Source organism: Oncorhynchus gorbuscha, linkage group LG13 (assembly GCF_021184085.1).
Source record: "Oncorhynchus gorbuscha isolate QuinsamMale2020 ecotype Even-year linkage group LG13, OgorEven_v1.0, whole genome shotgun sequence".
Lineage (NCBI taxonomy): Eukaryota > Metazoa > Chordata > Actinopteri > Salmoniformes > Salmonidae > Oncorhynchus > Oncorhynchus gorbuscha.
This window is the reverse complement of record NC_060185.1, coordinates 41,368,025-41,388,573: the sequence shown is the minus strand read 5'-3', so window position 1 is coordinate 41,388,573 and position 20,549 is coordinate 41,368,025.

The window sequence follows — 20,549 nt, the reverse complement described above, 5'->3', positions numbered from 1 at the left end:
GCCAGTCCTCTTCTGGCTGTGTCGGGTGGAGATTATAACAGAACATGGCCAAGATGTTCATAGATGGCCAGCAGGGTCAAATAATAACACAGTGGTCTACCATTGTTTATACCATATTTAATAGAAATCAGGCGTTGCTTTTTTTTTTACTCAGCATAATATTGTAAATAATAAAACATGAAAAGAGCATGGACAAAAATGGGACCCTTACCCTAATATTTTGTTGCACAACCTTTAAAGGCAATCACTGCAATCAAACGTTTTCTGTAGCTCTCAATGAGACCCCTGCACCTGTTAACAGGTAGTTTGGCCCACTCTTCCTGAGCAAACTGCTCCAGCTGTCCCAGGTTTGATGGGTGCCTTCTCCAGACTGCAAGTTTCAGCTCTTTCCATATATATTTGATAGGATTCAGATCAGGACTCACAGAAGGCCACTTCAGAATAGTCAAATGTTTTGTTATTATCCATTCTTGGGACAATATCCTGTTTTGGGACATTATCCTGTTGGAGGACCATTGACCTGCTACTGAGACAGAGCTTTCTGACACTGGGCAGTACGTTTCCCTAAAGACTATCAAGGCATTCTGGAAATTGTATTGTGTCCTGCACAGGTTCAAGGCACCCTGTGCCAGGCACAGCGAAACAGCCCCAGAGCAGAACCGAGCCTCCTCCATGTTTCCCTGTAGGTATGGTGTTCTTTTCTTTGAAAGGTTCATTTTTCCATCTGTGAACATGGAGCTGATGTGACTTTCCAAAAAACTCCAGTTTTGACTAATCTGTCCAAAAGACATTCTCCCAGAAAGATTGTGGCTTGTCAATATGCATTTTAGAAAATTCCAGTCTGGCTTTGATTTTCTTTCAAGAGTGGAGTCCTCCTGGGTCTTCTTCCAGGGAGCCCACGTTCACTCAAAAAGCGACGAATGGTGCGATCAGAAACTGACGTACCTTCACCTTGGATCTCTTTGGCAGTTATCCTTGGCTATTTTTCTACCATTCACACTCTCCTTCTGTTCAATCTGGGGTTGATTTTCCTCCTGCGGCTGCGCCCAGGGAGGTTGGCTGCAGTTCCATGGACCTTAAACTTGTTAATAATATTTGCAACTGTTGTCACAGGAACATCAAGCTGCTTGGAGATGATCTTGTAGCCTTTAACCTTTACCATGCTTGTCTATTATTGTCTGTCTGATCTCCTCAGACAAATCTCTCCTTTGCTTTCTCTGGTCCATGTTCAGTGTGGTGCAACACAATGATACCAAACAGCACAGTGACTACTTTACTCTGGTCCATGTTCAGTGTGGTGCACACAATGATACCAAACAGCACAGTGACTACTTTACTCTGGTCCATGGTCAGTGTTGTGACCACAATGATACCAAACAGCTCAGTGGCTACTTTACTCTGGTCCATGTTCAGTGTGGTGCACACAATGATACCAAACAGCACAGTGACTACTTTACTCTGGTCCATGGTCAGTGTTGTGACCACAATGATACCAAACAGCACAGTGGCTACTTTACTCTGGTCCATGTTCAGTGTGGTGCACACAATGATACCAAACAGCTCAGTGACTACTTTACTCTGGTCCATGTTCAGTATGGTGCACACAATGATACCAAACAGCTCAGTGACTACTTTACTCTGGTCCATGTTCAGTGTGGTGCACACAATGATACCAAACAGCTCAGTGACTACTTTACTCTGGTCCATGTTCAGTGTGGTGACCACAATGATACCAAACAGCACAGTGACTACTTTACTCTGGTCCATGTTCAGTGTGGTGCAACACAATGATACCAAACAGCTCAGTGACTACTTTACTCTGGTCCATGTTCAGTGTGGTGACCACAATGATACCAAACAGCACAGTGACTACTTTACTCTGGTCCATGTTCAGTGTGGTGCACACAATGATACCAAACAGCTCAGTGACTACTTTACTCTGGTCCATGTTCAGTGTGGTGCACACAATGATACCAAACAGCTCAGTGACTACTTTACTCTGGTCCATGTTCAGTGTGGTGACCACAATGATACCAAACAGCACAGTGACTACTTTACTCTGGTCCGTGTTCAGTGTGGTGCACACAATGATACCAAACAGCTCAGTGACTACTTTACTCTGGTCCATGTTCAGTATGGTGCACACAATGATACCAAACAGCCCAGTGACTACTTTACTCTGGTCCATGTTCAGTGTGGTGCACACAATGATACCAAACAGCTCAGTGACTACTTTACTCTGGTCCATGGTCAGTGTTGTGACCACAATGATACCAAACAGCTCAGTGGCTACTTTACTCTGGTCCATGGTCAGTGTTGTGACCACAATGATACCAAACAGCACAGTGACTACTTTACTCTGGTCCATGTTCAGTGTGGTGCACACAATGATACCAAACAGCTCAGTGACTACTTTACTCTGGTCCATGTTCAGTGTTGTGCACATAATGATACCAAACAGCACAGTGACTACTTTACTCTGGTCCATGTTCAGTGTGGTGCACACAATGATACCAAACAGCACAGTGACTACTTTACTCTGGTCCATGGTCAGTGTTGTGACCACAATGATACCAAACAGCTCAGTGGCTACTTTACTCTGGTCCATGTTCAGTGTGGTGCACACAATGATACCAAACAGCTCAGTGACTACTTTACTCTGGTCCATGGTCAGTGTTGTGACCACAATGATACCAAACAGCTCAGTGACTACTTTACTCTGGTCCATGTTCAGTGTGGTGCACACAATGATACCAAACAGCTCAGTGACTACTTTACTCTGGTCCATGTTCAGTGTTGTGACCACAATGATACCAAACAGCTCAGTGGCTACTTTACTCTGGTCCATGGTCAGTGTTGTGACCACAATGATACCAAACAGCTCAGTGACTACTTTACTCTGGTCCATGTTCAGTGTGGTGCACACAATGATGCCAAGCAGCACAGTGACTACTTTACTCTGGTCCATGTTCAGTGTGGTGCACATAATGATACCAAACAAACAGTGACTACTTTACTCTGGTCCATGTTCAGTGTGGTGCACACAATGATACCAAACAGCACAGTGACTACTTTACTCTGGTCCATGTTCAGTGTGGTGCACATAATGATACCAAACAACACAGTGACTACTTTTCTCCATTTAAATAGGCTGAATGACTGATTACATGATTGGAGACGTGTGTGTGATACTAATTAAAGAAACAAATTTGTTTGAAATATCACTATAATCCAATGATTTATTATCTTTTCTAAGAGGTACCAACAAATGTGTCCAGTCCATTTTAGAATGTATTTGTAGAATAAACAGTAATTCATCTCTTTTCACAGCTTCTTTGCTTTATTCTATGACATACCAAAGGCATGCAAGTGCACATGATAAAATAGCTTTTAATTTAATCACTTTTCAGGAGGAATTAAGCATCATTGCAATCAGCTGTAAGGGTACCAACCAATTTGAGCATGTCTGTAAAAAAATGCAATGCTACTCAAATAGCTATAAAAGGCAACAAATGCTTTATTGCCATTCGCAGACTTAAGAGTGGACATGGTAATTCAGCTGTACCGTTTAGCTTTACCTCAGAGGGGAATTCTGCTGGAAATGACAGAAACATATGCAGCAAATAAAGTGAAAGAGGCCATGCTGTGGTTTTGTGGTAACGTACCAAAGTTTGCCAAAAAAGTTATACAAAACGATCTACACAAAGAAAATGCAATCCTTCTCTTATTCTTCAAATGAACATCCCTCACATGTTAGAGATGCTTCAATACAAATAAAATTACAACTATTAGAAAATACAATATAAATGCACTCTGCAGTAACATGTGTTACAGATGTTACATAGATAGCCATATGAGACAGAGTAAAACGTTGAGAGACAGACAATGGCCAAACAGTAAACAGTGGTTTAAGTGGTCTCATGTAGTCTTATAAGCAGTGCTGTGTAAGAGTAGAATGGTGAAAGAGTAAGAGAAATAGGATCAGTTGTTGTGGGAAGACAGTGTGAATAGGATTTGAAGAGAAAGTATCTGGCCTAGGGTAGTACATTATCTAGGGAGTAGGGTATCATTTGAGACTCAATTCTCACCTGGCCCGCCCCCCAGGTACACCATGCTCCCTGGTTGGCTCAACACCCTCTTCATGAGCTTATAGTCCCCATTTGTCAACTTCATGTTTGCCTTGGTTACTCCCATGCCAATCACCAGCTGTTCTGGCCTCACCTACAGCTGCAGGTATTGACTCTCACCAGAGCAAAGGGCCTGGGGGTAGCTGCACAACTAGAATAGAGTCCCCCTCAAACGCAGCATCAGTTCCTAGGGCACAGGAAACACTAACAATGGATGAATACAAACTTACCCAGGAGAGATTGTTTTTGCTTTATATCACCCCATAAGGCTGTGTTCGGATAGGGATTGGAGATAATGCTTCGTTTGGGTTTAAAAGGATCTCCATTGGTCCAGAAAAATTGTTAACACATTGTCAAATGGATACAAATTTCATAAACAGAGACGGCGAATGCCAGATCAACAATCGGTATCAATAAAACAATCTGCAAAAGAAACAGCAACACATCTGTTTGTGCCTTAAAAAGACGTAAAAGGTCAAAGTCAGGGTTTGTTCTACACAGCAGAAAGAATCATGTATATATGTGGGGGGATTTCCAGGAGTTAAATTATAAAGTATGGCACGCTGACAGTGACATAATTTGAACAAAGCCTCTTTCGGAAAGTTTGACCTCTTCATGTTTGGCATTTTGCATGACATCACAACATGTGAGCATTGGGCTAATCAAGTCAGTTCCCAGACTCTATGGAGGCAGGAGTGTGTGTGTGTGTGAGAGACTTCTTTGTGACCTGCTGCTGCGTGTATGTGTGTGTGCGTGTGGATGCATGTGTGTTTGAGTGACCCGCGTGAGTTTGTATGTGTATCCAGGCTGTGTCACAACCGGTCGTGATTGGGAGTCTCGTAGGGCGGCGCACAATTGGCCCAGCGTCACCCGGGTTAGGATTTGGCCGGGGTAGGCAGCCATTGTAAAATAGGAATGAGTTATGTTATGTGTGTATGTGTTGACCATCTCTTTGCCATTTGTTAGGATTTGCCATTGTACCATTCTTCAAGATCATAAACATTTCCAAAGCAGTAATAGTGAAGGATTGAGAGAAGATAGAGACAATAACGTAACAAAAAGCTGGTCCAGATCAGTTGGGCCGTGAGGCTGTATAGTTCCTGTGTGTTACCTGTGAAAGGTGGTTTAGTTTCAAGGAGAGAATGTAGTCATTCTGAGTGTCTACGAGGATGAGGAGAGAGCCTCTGGCTGAAACGGTTCTGAGAGCTAGCTCCACAGAGAGAGTCCAGTCTGCACCATCTGGCTCAGCTGAAGAATTTCCCAGCAGCACTGCAGACACAAAGACAAACATAACATGCATATCACTCTGCACCCTAACCGGTGCACTTTCTTGTTCATACAACAATGCAGTGTTCCTTTAACAGACCATTGAATGTTGTCACCCTTTTTACATTACTGACAAAATAAGGAAAGCACCTGATCCAAGTACTTAAACTTCAGCTTCAGAAGTTAGTGAAGTAATGGCAAGAATGAAATGCAGTGGGACAGTAGCTACAGTATGGGAGCATGTGAAACTCTCTGTGGGGATGGCAGGCAGCCTGGTGGTTAAGAGCGTGGGGCTAGTAATCGAAAGGTCACCGATTCAAATCCCTGAGCAGCCAAGGTGGAAAATCTGCCAATGTGCCCTTGATCAAGGCACTTAACCTTAATTGCTCCTGCAAGTCGCTCTGGATAAGAGCATCTGATAAATGAGGCAAATGTATGAATTGTTTTCTTCCTGCGAGAGAAGTTCTGTGTTTCCGCTTAGAATTTAAATACATGTGTCCAGTGACTGTGAGACCCCATTTTCTAGGCACTCTCACATATGTGTAATACAACTGTTAGCCACAACCCGTTCACTGCCATTTTCTAGGCACTCTCACATATGTGTAATACAACTGTTAGCCACAACCCGTTCACTGCCATTTTCTAGGCACTCTCACATATGTGTAATACAACTGTTAGCCACAACCTTCACTGACATTTTTGGGGAACTTACCCGCTGCTGGCTTGCCGCCTTGTCCTCTTTTACTGGAAGTCTGCAAAGCCGCCCTCCTTTATGCAGTGTGTTAAGGAGGTGATGTCATCTCTGCCTCTGGGGAAGGTTAGGTACACTGTGCTTGGGTCCCAACATAAGTTTGACTTAACCTGGTCTCCATTAATACAATACGATGAGAGCCTGTCTTTTACTTAGAGTAACTTGCATAGTTTGGTAAGCAGTCATGTCTGTTCTGGTGGCCATTTGTGCTGATAATAATTTTTATTGAACTTTTTCCATTGTTTTTATGAATGTTTTTCTGTTTTCTCATTTCTATCCCATTTACTTTTTTACACCTTTATTTTACTAGTCAAGTTAGTTAAGAACAAATTCTTATTTTCAATGACCGCCTAACCTGCCTTGTTCAGGGGGCAGAACGGGGATTCGAGAGAAGGATAGATGGGAGGGCAGGAAGTAGGGATGGATTGGAGGGAGGGTAGATTATAGGGCAGAAGGGAGGATGGATTGGAGAGAAGGATAGATGGGAGGGCAGGAAGTAGGGATGGATTGGAGAGAAGGATAGATGGGAGGGCAGGAAGTAGGGATGGATGGATGAGAGAATGAGAGGTTGGGTTTGTTCTGTTTTTGTTCTCATATCTGAAAATCTATAACATAAAAAAATTAAAAAATTCAGATACAGGTTCTAACGTAAAGCCCTGTGAAGAAAATTATGCATGGAATGGGAGTATGAAAACTATGACATAAAATCATTGGAAACTTCTTTACCAAAATCTTTAATTCTAAGTCAAATATGTATTTTGGAGTGATATTGTTGACAAACAGAACTGTTTCAATGACCTATATTAATAAGTACACTGGGGTTGCATCACAAATTACACCCTATTCCCTGTGTTGTGTCCTACGTTTTACCCATAAATGGAATAGGGTGCCATTTGGGATACAGGCTGGGTTGCAGAAGAAGAAGGGCATGGGGTGGGACGTTGAAGCTTTCCTAGTGGGACACTAACCATATGAAGAATGTAAGACTCTGTGGAGATGGGAGTTAACCAGGGATCTGGCTGGTTCTCATAATGTGAAATTTGCTTCTCTAATCTGTGTGTAATGTTAACCACTGTGCTCTTGTCAACTCTAATAATGATTTTCAGAGTTGGACCACACAGCCTGGGACAGTTCTCTGACACACCAACTTTCTCATCATGATAAGAACAACAGGATCAAAGCAGAGCTCAGAGTTCAACCACTCCTGAGACATCATGAACTGCAGTTCATAGAATTTTAACATGGTATTTTATACTCTACACAAACAGCATGTGTCTGTTCATTGAATGAACCCACTGTCCCTCTTAATCTGAATTAGACTAAAAACAGTGCTATGTAGTGAAGGACAATCACATGGGGCTTGTTTTTCTATACAATTTCCTCTCGGTCTGTCTGTCTGTCTGTCAAGCTGAACCCTCTTCTGGATGGCTGCATGTGGAGCTGGGACTGAGTCAGTCAGCACTCCAGCATCCTGGAGCGGAGCCTGCAGGATTCTAAGGTGCAGAGGTGCTGGGTACATATTGCCCCTGGGTCCTACTTTCCTGGAGTCGCCTCTGTTGGCTTTAACCCTCAGGATTTTTTTCTGACCACGCACCCTGACAGGGAAAAATTCTGGGACCTATATTTTAGGTCCTTGGAAACATTTATGGGTTAGTTGACCTTAACATTGTTCCCAAGCCCTCTGCACTCACACATTTTCCTCCAAAAACCTCACTTCACATTTTACCACTACCCCTTCACGCTCTCTCTTAATGTCCCAGCAGCCTCCCACCCCATCTGCAACCCTGTGTTTTATTACTGCTGCTCCTAACCATGGCTTGCTGTTTGTGTGGGGTATAAAATAGTGTTCAAGTGATATGATCTACAGTTCATGTTCTCTTAGGAGTGGTTGAACACCGAGCCATGTGCTATGCTTTGATCTTGTTGTTCTTATCATGGTGAGAAAGTTGGTGTGTCAGAGAACCGGCTCAGGCTGTGCGGTCCAACTCTGAAAATCATTATTAGTGTTTGAAAGAGCACAGTGGTTATCATCGCACACAGATTAGATGAGCAAAGCTAATGTTATGAGAACCAGACAGATCCCTGGTTAACTCCCATCTCCACAGACAGTCAGTGGTGTAAAGTACTTAAGTAAATATACTTTAAAGTACTTTTTGGGTATCTGTATTTTCCTATTTATATTTTCCCTGATACCCAAAAGTACTCGTTACATTTTGAATGCTTAGCAGGACAGGGAAATGGTGCAATTCACTCAATTTAGACTTTTGTATAGAGCCAAAAAATATGAAAAATGCTTGACTATCGCAATAATTAAGGACGGCATAGTAGCTAGTGTCCCACTAGTGAGCCTTCAATGTTTCACCCTATGCCCTTCTTCTTCCGCAACCCAGGCTGTGTCCCAAATGGCACGTTAGTCCATTGTCAAAGACTCCAGTCACCCAAGTCAGACTGCTCTCTCCGCTACGGCAAGGCAAGAGGTACCAAAGCGCCAAGTCTAGGAGCAAAAGGCTCCTTAACAGCTTCTACCCCCAAGCCATAAGACTGCAGAACTAATCAAACACCGGGCCAATTGTGCGCCACCCTGTGGGACTCCCAATCACAGCTGGATGTGATGCAGCCTGGATACGAACAAATTCTTATTTACAATGAGGGCCTATCCAGGCCAAACCCAGACAACGCTGGGCCAATTGTGCAACGCCCTATGGGACTCCCAATCATGGCTGGATGTGATGCAGCTGGATTCGAACCAGGGACTGCAGGGATGCCTCTTGCACTGAGATGCAGTGCCTAAGAATGCTGCTCCACTCGGGAGTTAAGGGCTTGTAAGTAAACATTTCACGGTAAGGTCTACACCTGTGCGCATGTGACATTTAATTTGATTTATAGGTCAAATGTAGTACACTACACAGGGAATAGGGTGTATTTTGTGATGCAAACCCAGTGTACTTACTAACATTGTTCCCAAGCCCTCTGCAGTCACACATTTTCCTCCAAAAACCTCACTTCACATTTTACCACTACCTGTCACGCCCTGGTCTAAGTATTTTGTGTTTTCTTTATTATTTTGGTCAGGCCAGGGTGTGACATGGGTTTATTTATGTGGTGTGTTTTTTCTTGGGTTTTTTGTAGGTATCGGGATTGTGAATTAGTAGGGTTATCTAGAAAAGTCTATGGCTGCCTGAAGTGGTTCTCAATCAGAGGCAGGTGTTTATCGTTGTCTCTGATTGGGAACCATATTCAGGCAGCCATATTCTTTGAGTGTTGGGTGGGTGATTGTTCCTCTCTCTGTGTTACTGTGTTAGTTTGCACCAGTATAGGCTGTTTCGGTTTTCGTGTTACGTTTCTTGTTTTTGTATTGTTCGTGTTTATTCGTTGTTAAACATGTATGAAAATTACCACGCTGCATTTTGGTCCGATCCTTGCTTCACCTCTTCGTCAGAGGAGGAGATATAAGAAAACTGTGACAGAATCACCCACCACGACAGGACCAAGCAGCGTGGTGACAGGCAGCGGCAGGAGGAGCAGCGATCACAGGACTTCTGGACCTGGGAGGAGATCCTGGATGGAAAAGGACCCTGGGCACAGGCTGGGGAATATCGCTGCCCCAAAGCAGAGCTGGAGGCAGCAAAAACAGAGAGGCGGCATTACGAGGAGCAAGAGAGGCAGCGATGTCAGGATTTTGGGACATGGGAGCAGAATCTGGACTACACTACTTGGGAAGAGGTAGACAGGTGGTTGGTCGACCCAGGGAGAGTGCCGGAGCCCGCCTGGGATTCGATGGAGCAGTGCCAGGAAGGTTACAGGAGAATGAAGTTGGCGAGACGAACACGGCGGTTTGGAAGGAAGCCCAGGAGTCAGCACCCTAAAATTCTTGGGGGGGGCTCACAGGGAGTATGGCGACACCAGGTAGGAGACCTGCGCCAACTTCCTGTGCTTACCGGGGGGCTAGAGAGACCGGGCAGGCACCATGTTATGCTGTGGAGCGCACAGTGTCTCCAGTGCGGGTGCATAGCCTGGTGCGGTACATACCAGCTCCTCGTATCGGCCGGGCTAGAGTGGGCATCGAGCCAGGTAAGGTTGGGCAGGCTCGGTGCTCAAGAGCTCCAGTGCACCTGCACGGTCCGATCTATCCAGTACCACCTCCGCGCATCAGCCCTCCGGTGGCAGCTCCCCGCACCAGGCTTCCTGTGCGTGTCCTCGGCCCAGTACCACCAGTGCCAGCACCACGCACCAGGCCTTCAGTGCGCTTCGCCTGTCTAGCGCTGCCAGAGCCTTCCTCCTCTCCAGCGCTGCCGGAGTCTCCCGCCAGTTTAGCGCTGCCAGAGCCTTCCTCCTCTACAGTGCTGTCGGAGTCTCCTGCCTGTTCAGAGCTGCCAGTCTGCATGGAGCAGCCAGAGCTGCCAGTCTGCATGGAGCAGCCAGAGCTGCCAGTCTGCATGGAGCAGCCAGAGCCGCCAGTCAGCCAGGATCCGCCAGTCAGCCAGGATCTTCCGGATCCGCCAGTCGGCCAGGATCTTCCGGATCCGCCAGTCGGCCAGGATCTTCCGGATCCGCCAGTCGGCCAGGATCTTCCGGATCCGCCAGTCGGCCAGGATCTTCCGGATCCGCCAGTCGGCCAGGATCTTCCGGATCCGCCAGTCGGCCAGGATCTTCCGGATCCGCCAGTCGGCCAGGATCTTCCGGATCCGCCAGTCGGCCAGGATCTTCCGGATCCGCCAGTCGGCCAGGATCTTCCGGATCCGCCAGTCGGCCAGGATCTTCCGGATCCGCCAGTCGGCCAGGATCTTCCGGATCCGCCAGTCGGCCAGGATCTTCCGGATCCGCCAGTCGGCCAGGATCTTCCGGATCCGCCAGTCGGCCAGGATCTTCCGGATCCGCCAGTCGGCCAGGATCTTCCGGATCCGCCAGTCGGCCAGGATCTTCCGGATCCGCCAGTCGGCCAGGATCTTCCGGATCCGCCAGTCGGCCAGGATCTTCCGGATTCGCCAGTCGGCCAGGATCTTCCGGAACCGCCAGTCGGCCAGGATCTGCCGGAACCGCCAGCCAGCCAGGATCTGCCAGAGCCAACTACCTGCCTGAGCTTCCTCTCAGTCCCGAGATTCCTCTCAATCCCTAGATTCCTCTCAGTCCCGAGCTGCCCCTCAGTCCCGAGCTGCCCCTCAGTCCCGAGCTGCCCCTCAGTCCAGAGCTGCCCCTCAGTCCAGAGCTGTCCCTCAGTCCAGAGCTGCCCCTCAGTCCAGAGCTGCCCCTCAGTCCAGTGGGGTCCTTGGTGAGGGTTTCTAGGCCAAGGTCGGCGGTGAGGGTCTCCAATCAAAGGACGCGATTGCAGGTGGACTAAGACTTTGTTGGAGTGGGGTCCACGTCCTGCGCCGGAGCCGCCACCGTGGACAGACGCCCACCCGGACCCTCCCCTATGGGTTTAGGTGTGCGGCCGGGAGTCCGCACCTTGGGGGGGAGGGGGTTCTGTCACGCCCTGGTCTAAGTATTTTGTGTGTTCTTTATTATTTTGGTCAGGCCAGGGTGTGACATGGGTTTATTTATGTGGTGTGTTTTTTCTTGGGTTTTTTGTAGGTATTGGGATTGTGAATTAGTAGGGTTATCTAGAAAAGTCTATGGCTGCCTGAAGTGGTTCTCAATCAGAGGCAGGTGTTTATAGTTGTCTCTGATTGGGAACAATATTTAGGCAGCCATATTCTTTGAGTGTTGGGTGGGTGATTGTTCCTCTCTCTGTGTTACTGTGTTAGTTTGCACCAGTATAGGCTGTTTCGGTTTTCGTGTTACGTTTCTTGTTTTTTGTATTGTTCGTGTTTATTCGTTATTAAACATGTATGAAAATTACCACGCTGCATTTTGGTCCGATCCTTCCTACACCTCTTCGTCAGAGGAGGAGATAGAAGAAAACCGTGACACTACCCCTTCACGCCCTCTCTTAATGTCCCACTGGCCTCCCACCCCATCTGCAACCCTGTGTTTTATTACTGTTGCTCTTAACCATGGAATGTAAAGGTCCTAACCTTTACTGTGCAGACACAAATTCCCTTCAAAAACCTCCCACAACATGCTAGCACTACCCCTTCTACACCTTAATTATCTCTCACCCCCGCCTCCAGCCTGTCTGCAACCCTGCTGTGTCCCTGTTAGGTCCTAACACCTCTAGACACATTCCTTCCCATGGGTCCTCTCACATCCTCCCATTCTGCTCCCTGTCAGTCAGGTGGGTGTTAACAAGACTCACCCCCAGGGTAACTACTTCGCCACTATGGCCTATTTGTTGCCTTACCTCCTTACCTCCTTTGCACACACTGTATACAGATTTGTCTATTGTGTTATTGACTGTACATTTGCGTATCCCATGTGTAACTCTGTTGCCTCGGCCATGTGGCTCTCAGCGGACTGCTGAACTGTGACGACTGCCTCCGAGCCCACGCGCACAGCCACTGCTCCCTCCTGTTTCATCACTGTAATCGGCATCCATAATGTACAGGTTAGATTTAGATGAGTTCAGGGGTCATATGTGGGCATGGCTTTTACGCTGGCCCTTAGACCAACACTATTATTGCATGGTCATTACATTGGATAATACATTGGTATTGGATAACTAATACATAGCCCATGTGGGTCTTACATTGTATTGACATGGTTATTACATGGCCCACATGGTCATTACATTGGATAATACATTGGTATTGGATAACTAATACATAGCCCATGTGGGTCTTACATTGTATTGACATGGTTATTACATGGCCCACATGGTCATTACATTGGATAATACATTGGTATTGGATAACTAATACATAGCCCATGTGGGTCTTACATTGTATTGACATGGTTATTACATGGCCCACATGGTCATTACATTGGATAATACATTGGTATTGGATAACTAATACATAGCCCATGTGGGTCTTACATTGTATTGACATGGTTATTACATTGCTATTGCATGGTTATCACAGGTAACTGTCAAAATAATGGAAACACGTAACTAAATGAGGGATACAAAAGTATATTGAAAGCAGTTGCTTCAACACAGGTGTGGTTCCTGAGTTAATTAAGCAATTAATACCCCATCATGCTTAGGGTTGCGTATAAAAATGCTGGGCAGGGCATTATTTTGGATACCATGGCTATGCCCCCATAGGATGACAATGCAACCATCCACAAGGCACCAGTGGTCACCGAATGGTTTGAGCATGAGAACAATGTCAACCATATGCCATGGCCATCTGTCACCAGATCTCAACCCAATTGCAGAGGTGCATAAAGGTGGCGGCCCCCTTGCACTTACCACAAATATCTCATGCTGTACAGTCGTGGCCAAAAGGTTGGAGGATGAAATATACATTTTCACAAAGTCTGCTGCCTCAGTTTTTATGATGGCATTTGCATACACTCACAATGTTATGAAGAGTGATCAGATGAATTGCAAAAAATTGCAAAGTCCCTCTTTGCCATGCAAAGGAACTGAATCCCCCCAAAACATTTCCATTGCATTTCAGCACTGCCACAAAAGGACCAGCTGACATCATGTCAGTGATTCTCTTGTTAACACAGGTGTCAGTGTTGACGAGGACAAGGTTGGAGATCACTTTGTCATGCTGATTGAGTTCCAATAACAGACCGGAAGCTTCAAAAAGAGGGTGGTGCTTGGAATCATTGTTCTTCCTCTGTCAAATATGGTTACCTGCAAGGAAACACGTGCCGTCATCATTGCTTTGCACAAAAATGGCTTCACAGGCAAGGATATTGCTGCCAGTAAGATTGCACCTAAATCAACCATTTATCGGATCATTAAGAACTTCGAGGAGAGCGGTTCAATTGTTGTGAAGGCTTCAGGGTGCCCAAGAAAGTCCAGCAAGCGCCAGGACCATTTCCTAAAGTTGATTCAGCTGCGGGATCGGGGCACCACCAGTACAGCGATTGCTCAGGAATGGCGGCAGGAAGGTGTGAGTGCATCTGCATGCACAGTGAGGCGAAGACTTTGGAGGATGGCCTGGTGTCAAGAAGGGCAGCAAAGAAGTCACTTCTCGCCAGGAAAAACATCAGGGACAGACTGATATTCTGCAAAAGGTACTGCTGAGGACGGGGGTAAAATAATTTCTCTGAATCCCCTTTCCGATTGTTTGGGGCATCCAGAAAAAAAGCTTGTCCGGAGAAGACAAGGTGAGCACTACCATCAGCCGTGTCATGCCAACAGTAAAGCATCCTGAGACCATTCATGTGTGGGGTTGCTTCTCAGCCAAGTGAGTGGGCTCACTCACTATTTTGCCTAAGATCACAGCCATGAATAAAGAATGGTACGAACACATCCTCCGAGAGCAACTTCTCCTAACCATCCAGGAACAGTTTGGTGACGAACAATGCCCTTTCCAGCATGATGGAGCACCTTGCCATGAGGCAAAAGTGATAACTAAGTGGCTCAGAGAACAAAACATCAATATTTTAGGTCCATGGCCAGGAAACTCCCCAGACCTTAATCCGATTGAGAACTTGTGGTCAATCCTCAAGAGGCGGGTGGGACAAAAAACCCCCCACAAATTCTGACAAACTCCAAGCATTGATTATGCAAGAATGGGCTGCCATCAGTCAGGATGTGGCTCAGAAGTTAATTGACAACATGCCAGAGTGGATTGCAGAGGTCTTGAAAAAGAAGGGTCAACACTGCAAATATTGACTATATGCATCAACTTCATGTAATTGTCAATAAAAGCCTTTGACACTTATGAAATGCTTGTAATTATACTTCAGTATTCCATAGTAACATCTGACAAAAATATCTAAAGACACTGAGGCAGCAGACTTTATGAAAATTAATATGCGTCATTCTCAAAACATTTGGCCACGACTGTACATTATCCATTACTCTAGCACAGTAAACATGATCCCCATTTTAGCTTCAAGATGCCGGCAATTAGAAAAAACGAAAAAGTAGATTATGCTGATTTATTGGCACATTGAACAATATTGTGCGCCGTAGTTCAAAACCTCATTGCATACTGGTAAAACAATGAAGTCATATTAGAATTTTGACATCTTTATGCACGTTCGCCATTGAACACTTATGGGAGATTCTGGAGCGCGCCAAAGACAGGGTTTCCACCACAATCAACAAAACACCAAATGATAGAATTTCTCATGGAAGAATGGTGTCACATCCCTCCAATAGAGCTCCAAACACTTGTAGAATCTATGCCAAGGCGCATTGAAGCTGTCGTGGCCCTACGCCCTATTAAGACACTTTATGTTGGTGTTTCCTTTATTTTGGCATTTATCTGTACATTTTCCACATGGTAATTATGTTATGGTTATAACATAGCCTACTGTCAAAGTAATTTAGTGGGTACGGTTCAGGGCCTCACCTTTTTCCACTCCCCATCACCAATCTTGGCCCTGAGGTGACGAGGACCTGTCTGTCCCCGCGGCTCGTCTGGACGCTCAGATTCCCATGGACCACCGCCAGCAGGAAGTAGTTCTGCTGCCCGTCGATGTCCCCAAAGAATATCACCCCCCTGGGTCCAGAGTACGCAGCTCAAACCCAGAGTCAAAGCTACAGATGTCAAAACAGAGACATTATCAGAACAGCGTTACCTCTTATTGAGCATACACAAAACATTAAGAACATGCAATCAGTTACTCCCCAACATGTAGGCACAATTTGTGATGATAGGAAAGCTAGCTAAACCAACAAAAATGACATTTACATTACCAAACCATTTCTAACCATTGCTGCACTAATTAGATGGAGGAAAAAACTTGTGTGTGTACGTGTGTGTGTGTGTGTGTATACTCACAGTAACTGTGTTAGCAGGGTTGGGTAGGTTACTTTCTAAATGTAATCCATTATGGTTACTAGTTACCTGTCCAAAAATCTGTACCTAATTTCTGGATTACCCAAACTCAGTAACGTAATCTGATTACTTTGTTACTTTTGTATTACTTTCTCCTTAAAATGCATTAGAAGACAAAAAAAATCCATCAAATGCATTTGGTGTGTCATCTATTCGTCTCTGATTTGTGGTCAGACTCGCTCAGCTGGAACAAGCAAACTTGCACCCTTTTCAATGCTGAATTGAATATCATTGAGAAAACGTATGAATCCTTTCTAGTGACAAATAATCTACTTTTCAAAAGTATCTCCCCAACCCTGTGTGAGTAAAACCATATAGTAAAATAATGTCATTGTTTCGTCTCTTACCTCCAGTATCCGTTCAAGCGTTGGATGAACCCACATCACTAGGGTCAGCAGTGCTAGCACTAACCTCTTCCATGCAAACAATCTACTTCCGTCTACTTCTTTTCACTGTCCTTTGGGGTGCTTGATTCTCTTAACCAGACGTTCCTTGAGGGGTTTATGCTGTATGCTCGTCTCAAGTCCGATTCTTTGGTCCTTCGTCTGGCCCTCTAGGCTATGTACTGGGCTGGAGCATCACCTGATGAGACAAGAGATACAGGGAAGCTGAGAAGTCTTGAGAAATTGGTCTCTTTCCCAGAGTTCGGCAAACCTGGCCCTGGCAGATAAGGATGGAGATGAGCCAACAAAATAAACCATGATGTGGAGGTCAATGTCTGGGTCAAGGAGTGTGTGTGTTTGTGTGTGTCAGATAGTGTCTGTGGTTTGGACACTATGTAATTCTTTGGTCCAAACACAGAGGGAACACTGACCCATTTTAAAGTCATTGTTCTTGGCAAGTGTATATATTTTTTTAAACACTTGAATCTCAATAGGCTATTTAAGGAATTGGTTTGGTGTCAGAAAAAAGATGGCTTCCAAATCCGTCGTAAGTCATGCTGTGGCATCATAAAGAGATTTGTTCCAACATGTTTTTGATATTACATGCTTTCTTTCATTTGAAAAGCAAGACTGGTGTTAATCTGCAGGGGAAGGGTAGACTGCAGGTGGAAATTGAGAAGTCTCACACTATGTGGTCGACATCGAAGTAACACATCAAAGCAATGTGCGATGACAGGGACAAAACAAATGCAGAAAACAGCAAACATATGTTCTGACTTAGTCAATCAGTTACAACTTTGTTGTGTAAAGAGAACTGTCTTTGTCTTCACACAGATGAATGTATTAAGATGTACTTTTTGGTCACGGAAGTTATCAAAAGTGACAGTCCAATATGTGCCTTCAGCAGAATGCAGCTGGTGCTTGAAAAGTGTACCAGGGCTAAAGAGTAACTTATGCTGTTGTGAACATGGGCAGTCCTTGGTTAGGACAGGGGAGGCGGGCTTATCACACTATTCCTCGTCTCTCCCTCGATCTACAGCAGGGCCTGCGGGCCAAACATGGCCCCCAACAAAATTAGATTGGGCTTGCCAGTCTTCCAGAATGATCTTATATTGATAAACCATGTTTAAGGGGTTTCCAAGTCCAAAAGTTTGGGCACCCCTGATCTACACAGACTGATTTATGAAATCTACATTACAGCATATCTACAGTACTTCCAAAAGCTAGAGAACATCTGGGGGAAGAGACTTAAATTCAAACATGCCACAGACGTTCAAGTCATTCTTATTGAGATGAGTCCACTGAAGTGACAGAGGCAATTACTGGCAAGACGAAACATTTTCTTTAATGGTTTGCGGATGATTAGTTGTTCCATGTGAAGTGCTGCCAATAGTAAACCCATTTCCCAAACTGAAAACAACTTCTACATCGCAGAGTTCAGTATACACTGTTGGCTAGTTGACTGTACAGCTCTAATGGTCTCATGAAAAGGATAGAAGGTTAGCATTGCGTCATGAATCTAGTTCTGCAGGTAACTCTGCAGTAGGCACTAGCAGTCAGCCACAAAGTCATACAATCCAATTTTAAACCTAACCTTAACCACACTGCTAATCCTAACCTAAAACTCTGACCAATAAGCTCATTTTATTTTTACAATATAGACAATTTGACTATGCAGTCGGCCCATCTATCAGAAATCGCGCAGTTCTGCCTCCAGAACAAAACTCATCCCAATAAAACAGCAGCCTGCTACATAATATAGCCCCTTCTTGTGTTCCCTCCAATGTCTTTATAGCTTGGTTCCATATCTGTTTGTGGCATCTTACCAACTCCAATGGCTATAGGAGATGGCAAAGTGTTACAAACAGATCTGGGTCCAGGCTAATGTTTCTACTCTACTCCGCCTCCCCTAGAGCTGACATTTAGTAAAGACCACACGCGAAGTGAAAGGGTTGGCAACATGTTTATTGTAAATTATTTCAAATGAACGAATCAAAAAAACAGGAGATATGATTTGACCTTCTGGTTGTGGAAAATAAAATAAAAAGTTTAAATAACAAAAATAGGTACTCCAGTCCTGTATGCAATGGTAGGTTTACAGGGGTGAAATATGAAAATAACCGATTCTCTTTGCAATGATTGAATTTAACATTCAAAAGACTGCGGATTATGTCATGGCGATGAATTCACAGATACTGTTCACATGAAGGCCTGTCGAGGGATCGACTGTTAACCATCACTCGACTTCCCATGTTTTGTTAAATGGGCTATACACACACACACAGATAATGTAAGACATGTTTCTGATAATCCTTGTTCCCTTTCGGGGGGGGGGGTTAGTCAAGGCCTGTTTCTCATGGCTCTAAAAGAAAAAGAAAAAAAAGGTTCTGACAACGTTAAAGATACATCATGATAAAACGTCTGACTGTCAAAGGTAAAGTGAGGAGATGACGCGGTGATTGAAAATTCCCTCATGATTGAAAACCGTTTGAGATTGGTGAAAGATAACCAATGAACCAAAAGCTCACTCATGATGACATCTTTACCTACACATTAGAATCGGCCGACAAAGGACAAGAACCATGAGGCCAAGAGCCTTCAGCAACACCGCTGACAAACAAAGTCAGGTGGGACCTAACCTAGGTTCTGTTCATTTAGGCACCAAATGCAAGAAAACAGACACAGCTAGTTGCCCATTTTCTTTATCCATTGCAAAAAGTTTTCCGCTGTGTGCTGTGATGAACACGACCCTGGTGTTCCAGACAACGTTAAATTCTGTAACGTTGCATAAGCTATAGATGTAGACTCCCCAGCAAGCTACCAAACATTAGACTCTGACATGAAAAGCAGCCAGCTTCCTAGTACCACTGAAGACAAAGAACAAGGTGCCGCAACACACCAACACAGATTCTTTTGGAGTGTAAAAAAAACAAACATACATACAAAATGTACTCATAAAAAAAATATACAGTTAAATATACAGGACATGCATGTCTGGAATATATGACGGACCAAAGACAAAACTTCTGACAGCAAATAGTTCCACAAGCCAAACAAAACTATCTGAAACATGGTTAACCCTGTACTAACAGTGATACACGTTCCCTTCTTGTTGTTTCTAGGCAACTGTTTACACACTGTCGTTCCTACGGGTTGACTGATAAAATGATAAAGAATGGTGCGACTATGTGGACTAATGCTGTGTTCATAACCAAGTGGGAAGGTGGTAGAATTAGGTAGTATTATTTCCTACAACCAAAAACAACTTTGGGACATTAAATCGGTGGTCACTCACCAGAAATTATATTTATCGGACCTGCATCCTTTATAAGCATTTCACTGGACCTGCTTTAACAGCTGCGAATCTGTCTGTGCGACAAATAAAAACTTTGATTTGACATTTACCACATACGACTGGGGGGGGGGCGGGAATCCACTTGAACGCCCCCCAACTCGTAATTACACTGAACAAAAATATAAACGCAACATGTAAAGTATTGGTCCCATGTTTCATGAGCCCATATGTCCCATATGGTCCCATATGCACAAAAAGCTTATTTATCTAAAATGTTGTTTATACTTTTCTTTACATCCCTGTTAGTGAGTGTTTCTCCTTTGCCAAGATAATCCATTCACCTGACAGGTGTGGCATTTCAAGCGGATTAAACAGCATGATGATTACACAGGTGCACTTTGTGCTGGGGACAATAAAAACCACTCTAAAACGTGCAGTTTTATCACACAACACAATGCCACAGAGCGTGCAATCTGCATGCTGACTGCAGGAATGACCCCTAGAGCTGTTGACAGATAATTTAATGTTAATTTCTCTACCAAAATGTTGTTGTCGAGAATTTGGCAGTACATCCAATCGGCCTCACAACTGCAGACCACGTGTAATGTCGCAAGCTCAGGATCTCCACACCCGGCTTCTTCACCTGCGGGATGGTCTGAGACAAGACACCCAGACAGTTGATGAAACAGTGGGTTTGCACAACTAAGACTTTCTGCACAAACTGTCAGAAATCATCTCATGGAAGCTCATCTGCGTGCTCTTCATTCTCACCAGGGTCTTGACTTGACTGCAGTTTGACATCAAATGCTCATCTTCCAAGGCCACTGACACACTGGAGAAGTGTGCTTTCCATGGATTGAATCCTGGTTTTCAACT